This window comes from Canis lupus, chromosome X (assembly GCF_003254725.2).
Source record: "Canis lupus dingo isolate Sandy chromosome X, ASM325472v2, whole genome shotgun sequence".
Lineage (NCBI taxonomy): Eukaryota > Metazoa > Chordata > Mammalia > Carnivora > Canidae > Canis > Canis lupus.
This window is the reverse complement of record NC_064281.1, coordinates 103,834,106-103,843,863: the sequence shown is the minus strand read 5'-3', so window position 1 is coordinate 103,843,863 and position 9,758 is coordinate 103,834,106. Positions and strand designations below refer to the sequence as shown.

Here is a 9,758-nt window from a genome sequence, read left to right as displayed (position 1 = left end):
TTCTGCCACTTAATCGCTTTGTTAACTTTATCACTTTGGATGAGCCTCACTTCTCACTTTTCTGTTCTTTTTTTTTTTAATTTTTTATTGGTGTTCAATTTACTAACATACAGAATAACCCCCAGTGCCCGTCACCCATTCACTCCCACCCCCCGCCCTCCTCCCCTTCTACCACCCCTAGTTCGTTTCCCAGAGTTAGCAGTCTTTACGTTTTGTCTCCCTTTCTGATATTTCCCACACATTTCTTCTCCCTTCCCTTATATTCTCACTTTTCTGTTCTTAACAAGGAAGCACAATAATAGTTACTTTATAAGAGTTGTTGTGAAGATCAAATGAGCTACCTTACAAAAAATGCTTAGTACAGTGCCTGGCTTGGAGTATTTCCACATTAAATTGTTGCTATTATAACTATCGTATTCCTAAGTGATAATAGGCCATGTTTTTCTTCTTCATATCATTCTTACCTTTTATATTATTCTTACATTCTTGTATCATTTTCATCTGTATCATTCTTGCCACATTTCCCTCTAAGGAGAATTATAAGAAACAAACCATACTTTTCAATACCCAGGGATAATTCATATAATAGGTTCCTTAAAGGCTTAAGGGAAAAATTGTTTTATAAATTCATCAGGCCTAGGTGTGTTTTGAAGGATGTGACTCTTCAATACTTTTCCTGTTTTCTTCTGTGTTTATTAGAACATGTCCAGAGAATTCTGAAAATTTTGCCCAAGTGAAAGAAAAATCTGAATTTCAGGAATTTTGTTTACAACCTGAGAATTGTTGATCAATTTATTATCTAAGCTTGCAATGATTTTGGCATGCAATTACTTATTGCATTGCCTTCTCTCTTCTGTAAGAAACACAGTGTGCATCATTTTACAAAGGGCTTACCTTGGAAATGAACATTTCTTTGATTGTCTAAACCTTTTTGACATCCCAATTCTGCTTTTTCCCTCCCCTATCAGTCAGAACCTTTGTGTGAATCCCAAACCCCCAATTCCCAATGAAAAAGACTCTTCAGAAATGGATGAATAATCAATGTCAACCACCCTTAAATCGCCAGAGGCTTCTGTATGGAATGACCACAACAGAGCAGCAGCAAACAGTACTTAACTATTTGCTAATAATGCTAGGCTGGTGAGAATAATTCTACAGGTTCAAAAGGAGAGGAAGATCCTTCACCTTCTGTGCATAGCACGACCCCACCCGGATGTCCACTGACAATCTCTTAAAGGGAATAATAAATGAGTTATAATGCCTTGACAGGAGTAAAAGAATAACTTTGGTGGAAAATATTGAGAGTTCAACAACCCCACCCATCCAGCATCTTTGAAAACACAGCAATGTTCATTAGGTTATGGATTATAATAAATAATAATAAACCATTACATAACTTTGAGAATTCTTTCCTGTTTCAAAGTTAATTATATACATTGGATGAATGTGTCACTTGAGAGGCTGCTACCTCGTTATCTAGAGTTTTAGCCTTACACATGTCTGCGTAAACGTCTATTAATAATGCTTAAGGGATCCCTGGGTGGCGCAGCGGTTTAGCGCCTGCCTTTGGCTCAGGGCGCGATCCTGGAGACCCGGGATCGAATCCCACGTCGGGCTCCCGGTGCATGGAGCCTGCTTCTCCTTCTGCCTGTGTCTCTGCCCCCCCCCTCTCTCTGTGACTATCATAAATAAATAAATTAATTAATTAAAAAAAATAAAGACTGCAAAAAAAAATAATGCTTAAGCATTAAGACATAGTGAGAGTACGGGAACATATTCCCTGGGTGTATTCAAATATTTGCTGTGTATACCTTTGTTTGACTGGCTGGGGCAGAGGGACAGGACTGAACATTTAAATCCAGGTGTTGTGAGGTACTTCCCTTTAAAGATCCCTCAGGAATAGTGATTCTGAGACTAGCCCAAAATGCAATTGGGGAACAAGTGTAAGAATTCAGAGACTATAATGTATATACATTAAGAACTCATCTTGTGGATGAGTCAGCGCGCAACTCGATTTTTCCTGGGTCGTGCCCCCAATCATGCCTAAGGGGGAAGAAAAGAAAAGAAAATGTTGGTTAGCTCTAACTACTAAAGTAGAAAGTAATTCCAAGGTGGGTCCACCCTACAGAGCAAATAAGCCCTTCTATAGTGCTAAGGGGAGGTAACAGCAATTTCCCACTGTCTTTGAGAACACTCCCCAATGACCTGGTGGCATGAAAATTTGTCTAGCTTCATTTGTGGAGGCCATACCACCTGGGGTAAAAGGACAATTTACTGGGCTAAAATTTGTTTATAGGGCTGTCTTCCTCTCCATTATGGACAAAAGAGAATAATAAAGCCTCATTTGCAACTTTCACTGGTCAGACATGGTGAACAAAAGAATAATATGTTGAAGCTATACTATCTTGAGAGCTAGCAAATTGACCTATTTATGACCTTACATTTATAATAAAACGATTATTTCACCAATGCAATAACAATAAAATCGAGCCAGTTTGGGGATTAGGGAAAGCTGGAGTGCCCCACAGGAGATGTGGTTTACAATGGTGGACAGAGGTAAACGCACTGGTTTTGACCTAAGTTACGTTTAGTATAAAGACTCCTTTGTTGACTCACTGTGATAACAGTTCCTCATTTGTTAGATCATGGTGTATAAAGTTATATAAGTCAGCCCTGCCCTTCTCTCCAGACTATTGCAGTAGCCAACATCTCCTCCTTTTAGCTATGGTAGTTCCTGGACTGCCAAAGCCACTTCCTACATGGCAGCCAAGTTTGACTTTTAGAGAGAGTAGTGCAGGTAATTTGGCAAGCTCCATAGGAGGTGGGCAGAAGGGGTTAGGAATTAGTCTTTCTGTTTACGTTTTTCTTCATATAACCAGAAGCTCATGCGTTGTTCCACTTACGGTAGGATTCTAGCCATGATGACAAAAGTATCAGAAGCTGTCCCAGCACATCGTCCTGATAACTTTCACAATCCTCGCCAAATGCCTTGGGGAGGGGGTGTGTCTCAATTATTTAAAGGGCAGTTTGTGCCAGTGTTCTCCTTCCAACCATTAGGATCCTGCTCCTATTATCTGGCATTTAACAAGCAGACATTGATTTCTTACCTAAAATTAGATGGGAGAATTCTATTGGGATCAGTCTGGCAGAATTAAAAAATGTAATGGGCCTGAGAATTCGCTTGGCTTCTCAACCTAACTGCAACTTAAACGTCTCCTGCGATGTTTTTTTTTTTGCACTTTCTGGAGAGCATGTAGAACTCTGCAGTGGGGTGAAGCAGTTCATGGCAGGAGAGCAGCACATGAATTGCTATGAGCTTATCACTGAGGCTCTCGCATATGCGTATGTTATCAAGTACAATTGTCCTAATAAAATTAAATAAAAGCAAGCGTTTATTATTGGGGCTCCAATTAAGGGACAGCTGGTGTTCCTATTACACTTGCATTAGATCGAAACTGGTAATTTAGCTGTCCAGATGCACGTTTTTAAATCAAAATATGAAATTGCATTTGCTTTGTCCGTTTCTCATTCACAAGTATCGGGGACCCTACCCTAGGGCTCTTGCTTCCCTTCAAAGTCCATCGAAGAAGGGAAACTATTGGCACCAGTCAAAATTTCCCGGAGGTTCTTAAGGGGAAATAAAGGATTGGGACTTTTACAGAAGTTAGCTCCCAGGAAAGCAGCTGGTGAGTATTCTTTTTCTTTTTCTTTTTTGGCCTCCAGTGAGCCAACATATTTGTTGACTAAGGCCATTTTTAGGGAATTACCTGTCTCACTTCACCCGTATCTGAAGTGACTCTAAGCGTACAGCTTTGAGCCACACCGCATTTCTCATTCGCAATTCAGTTCCTGAAGCTCTAGAAACTTTGCCGCCTCCCTCCCCCTTCTCCGGGGATGTGCGCGAGCTCTGTTTGTTTTCGCTTTTGTAAAACCTGAGCGTTATGATTTGTCCCCCGTTCCTTTAATAAAGAAACGACAGAGAGCCTTTGTAACGGAGGCTGGGCCGCTGGGTTTGGGGGGAGAGGCGCCACACCCCCTGAGAATAAAGCCCGCGCGACGCTCTCGGAGAACCACGCACGAATGAACGAAGCACACAAAGAATACATTTGGCGACCAAACAGCGCCCTGCAGAAGGAAAGTGCCCGCACTCGGAGCGGGGGCGCGACTTTTGGCGCTCTTTGGGAGCGGCGGGAAGGAGGCCGACCACAGGAACGGGTGGGCGCGGGAGCTGGGGCCGCCCGCTGCCTGACTCCCGCCCTGTCCGCAGCGGCCAGCCGAAGCCGGGAGCCGCGCGTGCCGAGCCAGGTGAGGTTAGCGGTGGCGGCGGCGGCGGCGGCTGTGGCGGTGCGGGGCGCGCCGCGCTACCTGGCCGGGCGGGGCGGGGCCGGGCGGCTGAGGGCCGGCCCAGCGTTCCCGCTGCCCGAGAGCCGCTCCACCCGCCCGAAGAGTTGCGCGCGAGTTGCCGTTTTTGGCGCCTGAAACCCCCATGAGCGCCATTCCCCCGTCGCGTCCCGCTGACCGGGCGCCGGGGGTGGGGGGTGAGGGGGACCGGCGGCGGCCGCGGGCTCTACCCTGCCGGCGGGTGCAGGGCACGCCTTTGGCGAGGCCGGGCGGGGTTGGGGCCCGGGTTGCCATGGCAGCTACTAGCCGGGGCGGGAGCCCCACGCCCGCCGCCGCGAGGGAGCCGAGAGCTCTGAGGTGTGCTCCGCGCGGACTAAACCAAGAGCTTGGGAGAAGTGGGGGGGAGGCCCGGGCTGGGCGCCCCCCACGCTCCAGGGCGCCGGCCTGCTTCGGCCGGGAGCCCCCGCGCTTGGGAGCCAAAGCGAAGCTCCTTGCCTCGGGGCCCGAAGGGAGGCTCGCGCGAGCCCGGGGGGGTCGGGGCGGAGGGGCCGGGGAAGCGCCGGGATCGTCGCCTCAGTCCGGGAGTCCCTGTGCGCGCGTCTCTCGCCTTCACATTTTACACCCCACAGCGGCGACTCGGAGCAGGGTTGCACGTCCCAGTCATGAAGTTCTGTAGGTGGGGCGGGCTTTAATTTGCTTATATCTAATGATTTCAGGAGCCTCGCTTTAAAATGGCGGCATTCAGTACGCACCCCTGCTAAATGCTCTCCCGGCACCGGGGCCACCTCGCGCAGCGCTGCTTTTGCTTCTGCTGCTAACAGATGGCATGTGCCGCTGTCGCTGCCCCCGCCGCTGCCGCTGAGAGCAAGACCCCTTAGCCCCTGGGTTTGCGCTGGCAGCATAATAAGGTAAGGCTGGAGTTGAGCCGGGGTTGTGAGAGTGGCTGCCTTCCTGGGACGCCAACGAAATCAAATGCCTTTTAAACTTTAGTTTTCAAGTGGCAAGTAAAAGGAAAAGTAATACTGCAACTTTGCTGCAATCTGAGGGCTTTAATCTTTCTTCTTCTTCCTGTTCTTCCGTCTTTCCTTTTCTCTGCCTTTTCTTTCGTGTTCTTCTTTTTATATTTCTATACGGATTTTTTTTTTCTGTGTGATTTAAAGGCATTTCTTGCGTGGCATATCATCAGCAAAGGCTTTTAACACCTAATTTCCCCGTGTTCCTGCGATATCGTGAGCAGTGCCTCAGCTTCCTTGCAGAGCCTTGTCTTTTCCCGCTCTGGATCAACACATTTGGCAGCTTGCTTTTACTACCGGCATCTGAAGGGCATGAGGATAGATTTTAGGAGGCTGTTAAAAAGGTGACTTTATTTTTAGCATTCACACAGTCAGCTTTTATGGTAACAAAACGAAATTAAATCAAGGCAAGTAACGAAACTTAACATTCAGGTGATTTATTTGTGTAGTTCTAGCATTACTGTAGTTGACCTACTGTGTACTTCTCGGACTACTGTCTATTGATTGATATGTATAGATACAACAGTGAGGTTGAATTTATTATATTGCTCTACTCGAGGTAGTGTATTTTAGAGGACTTCTTTTTTTTCCTAGATGTTCATGTTCCCAAATTGCTTAATTGGGCATGGATCCGCACATACGGGATAAAGCTTATGATTATGAGCAGGTATCCTTTCTCTACAAATGTATTAACTTCATGGGAAAGCATCAATTAAAACAATTATTACAAGATTTGATTTTGAAATGACTGCTGATTTTTCACTGCGTTGACTCCCTGGTTTAATCGATAAGTCTGGGTGATTACTGATGTGATGGTTGGAAAGTGGACACTTGAAATAGCAATCCAAGTGACTAGGCATCCTTAATATAATTCATCCGTGGTTCTCCCCAACCTCTGATAAAAGGAATATTGACAGTGAGGCTTACCAGAGACCTCGGATATTTCTGGTTATATTCATACCTTCTTTTTTGCCTATGCAGATGTTTAAATGACAATTTTTTAAAGTTGTTTTTAAATTTTTGCCCCAGCATGCAGTACCTTTGGGAGCTGCCTTCACGTTTATGGAAACTTCCCTAAACATAGTGTAAAAGGGCTTTTGCCTATAGCCGGCTGATATTCTGCCTCTGTCTACTTTTTACTTCTCCCTGAGCAATAGAAGCTACTGGCTGGCAGACTCTTCTGCTATTAAATTTAGCAAGCTTCTGGGAAGGGGTGAAAGAGATTGTTTTGCACCTATTAAAGAACAGTGCAGTTTTCCTGCCCAGGTGCTGCGGTGTGCCTAAAAAGGAAAAAATGAACTGTTTACAGTGGAATTTACTATACAATGAATTTTGCGTCAGTGTTTCCAGATCATTTTTTGAGAGAAGTGTATAGGGGATTCATTGCTTCACATCTGAAAGGAGAGTTCCTGCAGGTAGAGCAAACAGATACCTGTGTTGTTGCCCTGGGGAAGGGGGGTGGAGGATGACCCAGACCAACTTCTCCCATTTTTAGTGCTTAAAGACTTACATCTCACTTCAACACACTTGGCCCTCTGATGTGCTGCTTTGGTGCTGAATGACTTTGGACCAAAAGCATCCTTAAAAAAAACGTGAAAAGATTAAACCTTGAGGCCAGAATAGACCAGCTAAACTAGTGGCAGAGACGTTAGGGGGAAGTTTTGCCGGTTAACATGCTGCAGCTTCATATAGTGAGGAGATTGGAGACCCCATGTGAAAACATCAATGAAGGGGTTTGCCAGGAAAAAAAAAATATTTTGAGAGAGAATTGATATAGTGCAAGGCTGGAGGTGGTGACTGCATGTTTTGCTCTACTTCTAAGAGCTACTTCATTTCTCTAATTTCCTTTGCTGCTTTAAGCACTCATAATGATTCCCAGGACTATTATAAAGTACCTTTTTTTCCTCAACTGTCCACTCCAGGCATTTTACAGCAGCTGCTCTTTCAGGGGGATATAAAACCTATGATTATGAGCTGGTATCCAAAGTATCTTTGGTATTCCCTTGCACCCACCCTTTACCTAAGCAAAGCTTCATGCAAAGTAGACACTTGCAAGATGTTGAATCAGAAAAGAAAAAAATGAGTAATTTGTAAATTCACAAAGGAGCAGATTTTGTGCCCAGCTTTTAATTGCAACAGTACATTTTTGTGTACCTGCAGGAACTGAAAAATTTAAAGTAGGTGAGATGGTCCACTTTCCTAATTGTCTGCATTCTGTTTGCCTCTCACTGTACCTCTAGGCTCTCATGTAATTCATTTTTCTGACCAGTAGGTATTTTATTATTTTGCCCAGCTCTACAGTATGAAGAAGTAACCAGAGCAGCTTGGGGGAAGGAAAAAAAGGTTTTGTACTGCACGTGCTGGAACAGTGACAGTCTCTTGGCTGCTCTGCAAATGCTGACAATATAGTTTGAAGTACAATTTTGTTCTCTACCCAGCTGTCTTTAGATGTGAGAGGGGATAGGAGGAAGGGGGTGAGAAGCCATCAAGTGATGTAGATTTTCATTCCGAAAATCATACACTGCTCCTGCTTAATAACACAATACATTCAGGAAGGGGATGGTATTTTCATGTTTGGAAATAAATGATGTTGTCTGGTAGGACAACAAACAGGGATTGGGGCATAGCAGATAAGAATAAGTTACATGTTTGACAAGTAATCTGATCCTGTAATTAAAGGTAGATAATGGTCACTGCCATGTTAAAACTATCTAGTGTCAAAAAAACAAAAACAAAACCAAAAACAAACAAACAAACAAAAAAACACTAGTGTCTGAAAGAGCACGAGGCTACAGTCACCTCTACCTCAAGGTTCTTCCACACTCTTGTGTTTTCTTAAACAGGGTCTCTCAGGCTGAACAGATGGATTCCCCTCAACCCCATTCTCAGTGTATGTTATGTCAGAAAACGGAAGTCAGAAGTTGTGTTTCTTTGTGGGCTTTTTCTGCCCCTCCTGAGGTGTGATACGGTTGTCACTTCGAAAATAGAAGGAAATGTGTACCTCAGATAAAATGAGGTGGCAATTTTTCTTTTTTCCCTAGGAGAATAAACTGTGTTTGGGAGCAAGTCGTTTAATTTTAATTACCAACCAAACAACAAACAAACACAAATTATGGCCAAAAAGAAAGCAATTAGATCTGTATTCATGTGGGCTTTCAGATCTTAAGGAAACCAGATGGTTCCAAGGCATCCTGCTCTTCCTAAATGGTTATATATCGTCTCAAGACAGCCAAATGACAGTGTTGGAGGGACACCTTTGAGGATTAGGATAAATAAGGTATCTGTTACATTACCAAGTGTTAATGACATCCATGTGATCTAAAAGGGATCAGAGAGGTGTTTTTTTTCCAGCTCATTTTAGTAAAAACGCAGTATCAATCCATCATTTATTTCTACTTCATATTAAATGGAGCGACAGTGTTTTTAAAAGATTGGTCAGAGGCATAATGCAGTCTGGGAAGAGGGACCTTATTTTTGGGTGAAAAATAAAGGTATTCCCAGGTTGTCTGGGCACATCCACACAAGCACACACGTACATGCGTGCACAAAATAGTTGTCACTTTTGAACAATATATACAGCCATGCGTTGACTTCTGCCTAGAAGATTATGGGCAAATATCTATTCAATTCCAGGCAGTGAACTTTTGGGAAAAGGATACTCAAGAGAAAGGAAGAATGAAAGGAAGTTTGATTTAAATGTCTTTTTTTAAAAGGTATTATTTATTTATTCATGAGAGACACAGAGAGAGGCAGAGACATAGGCAGAGGGGGAGGTAGGCTCCATGCAGGGAGCCTGATGTGGGACTTGATCCTGGGGCTCCAGGATCACGCCCTGGGCCAAAGGCAGGTACTCAACCGCTGAGCCAACCAGGCATCCCAGAAGTTTGATTTAAATGCACATGAGCATGTGTGTGTGTAGTGCATGTATGTATGTGAGTATAACATGCATATGTATCTACGTGTATATTCACGTGCATGTATATATGATACACATATAAATTTTCCCTCTGTGTGCATACGATGCTTTTCAAGAAACTCCAGCACAGTCATCCCAGAACTCTGTAACAGCCGTGAGGACAAAGTGTTAAGGGGAAGAAAAGAGCCTGTTTGGAGATTTAAGAATCAATTACGCACGCTTGTTAAATACTATGTCCACTCTCAAGGCCCACTTCCATCAGTGCCAAATTGGCTTATGAGTAGGAGTGATTTGTTTCCCATTTCAGGCAGGAGTTTGTTTTATGCCTGCACCATGGGTGAACTCAATGGGCCCAGGAAGAAAGGGCCTCCAATTGAGAAAGGCAGTCTGGACCGAAATGTGGGGAGTTGGCACTAGAAACTTCTGACAGGCTATTTGATCTCCTGAGGCCATGGGAGCATCCTAGAGCTTGGCAGTTTGCTGGCTCT

The 9,758-nt window shown here is 44.3% G+C and overlaps 1 protein-coding gene across 8 annotated transcripts in view; it reads left to right on the top strand.

The window, feature by feature from the left end:
- Positions 1–4,051: 4,051 nt before the first annotated feature.
- MBNL3 (muscleblind like splicing regulator 3) overlaps positions 4,052–9,758 on the top strand; it is a 113,424-nt gene continuing 107,717 nt past the window's right edge. For 3 of the 8 annotated variants that reach the window (XM_025431242.3, XM_025431239.3, XM_025431237.3), the window contains exon 1: positions 4,960–5,249. The gene's annotated coding sequence lies outside the window, so the exon portion shown is untranslated. Of the gene's footprint in view, positions 4,306–4,957; positions 5,250–9,758 lie in introns of those variants that run through there. The other 5 variants (XM_035711629.2, XM_025431238.3, XM_035711630.2 and 2 more) reach the window with 3 other exon arrangements.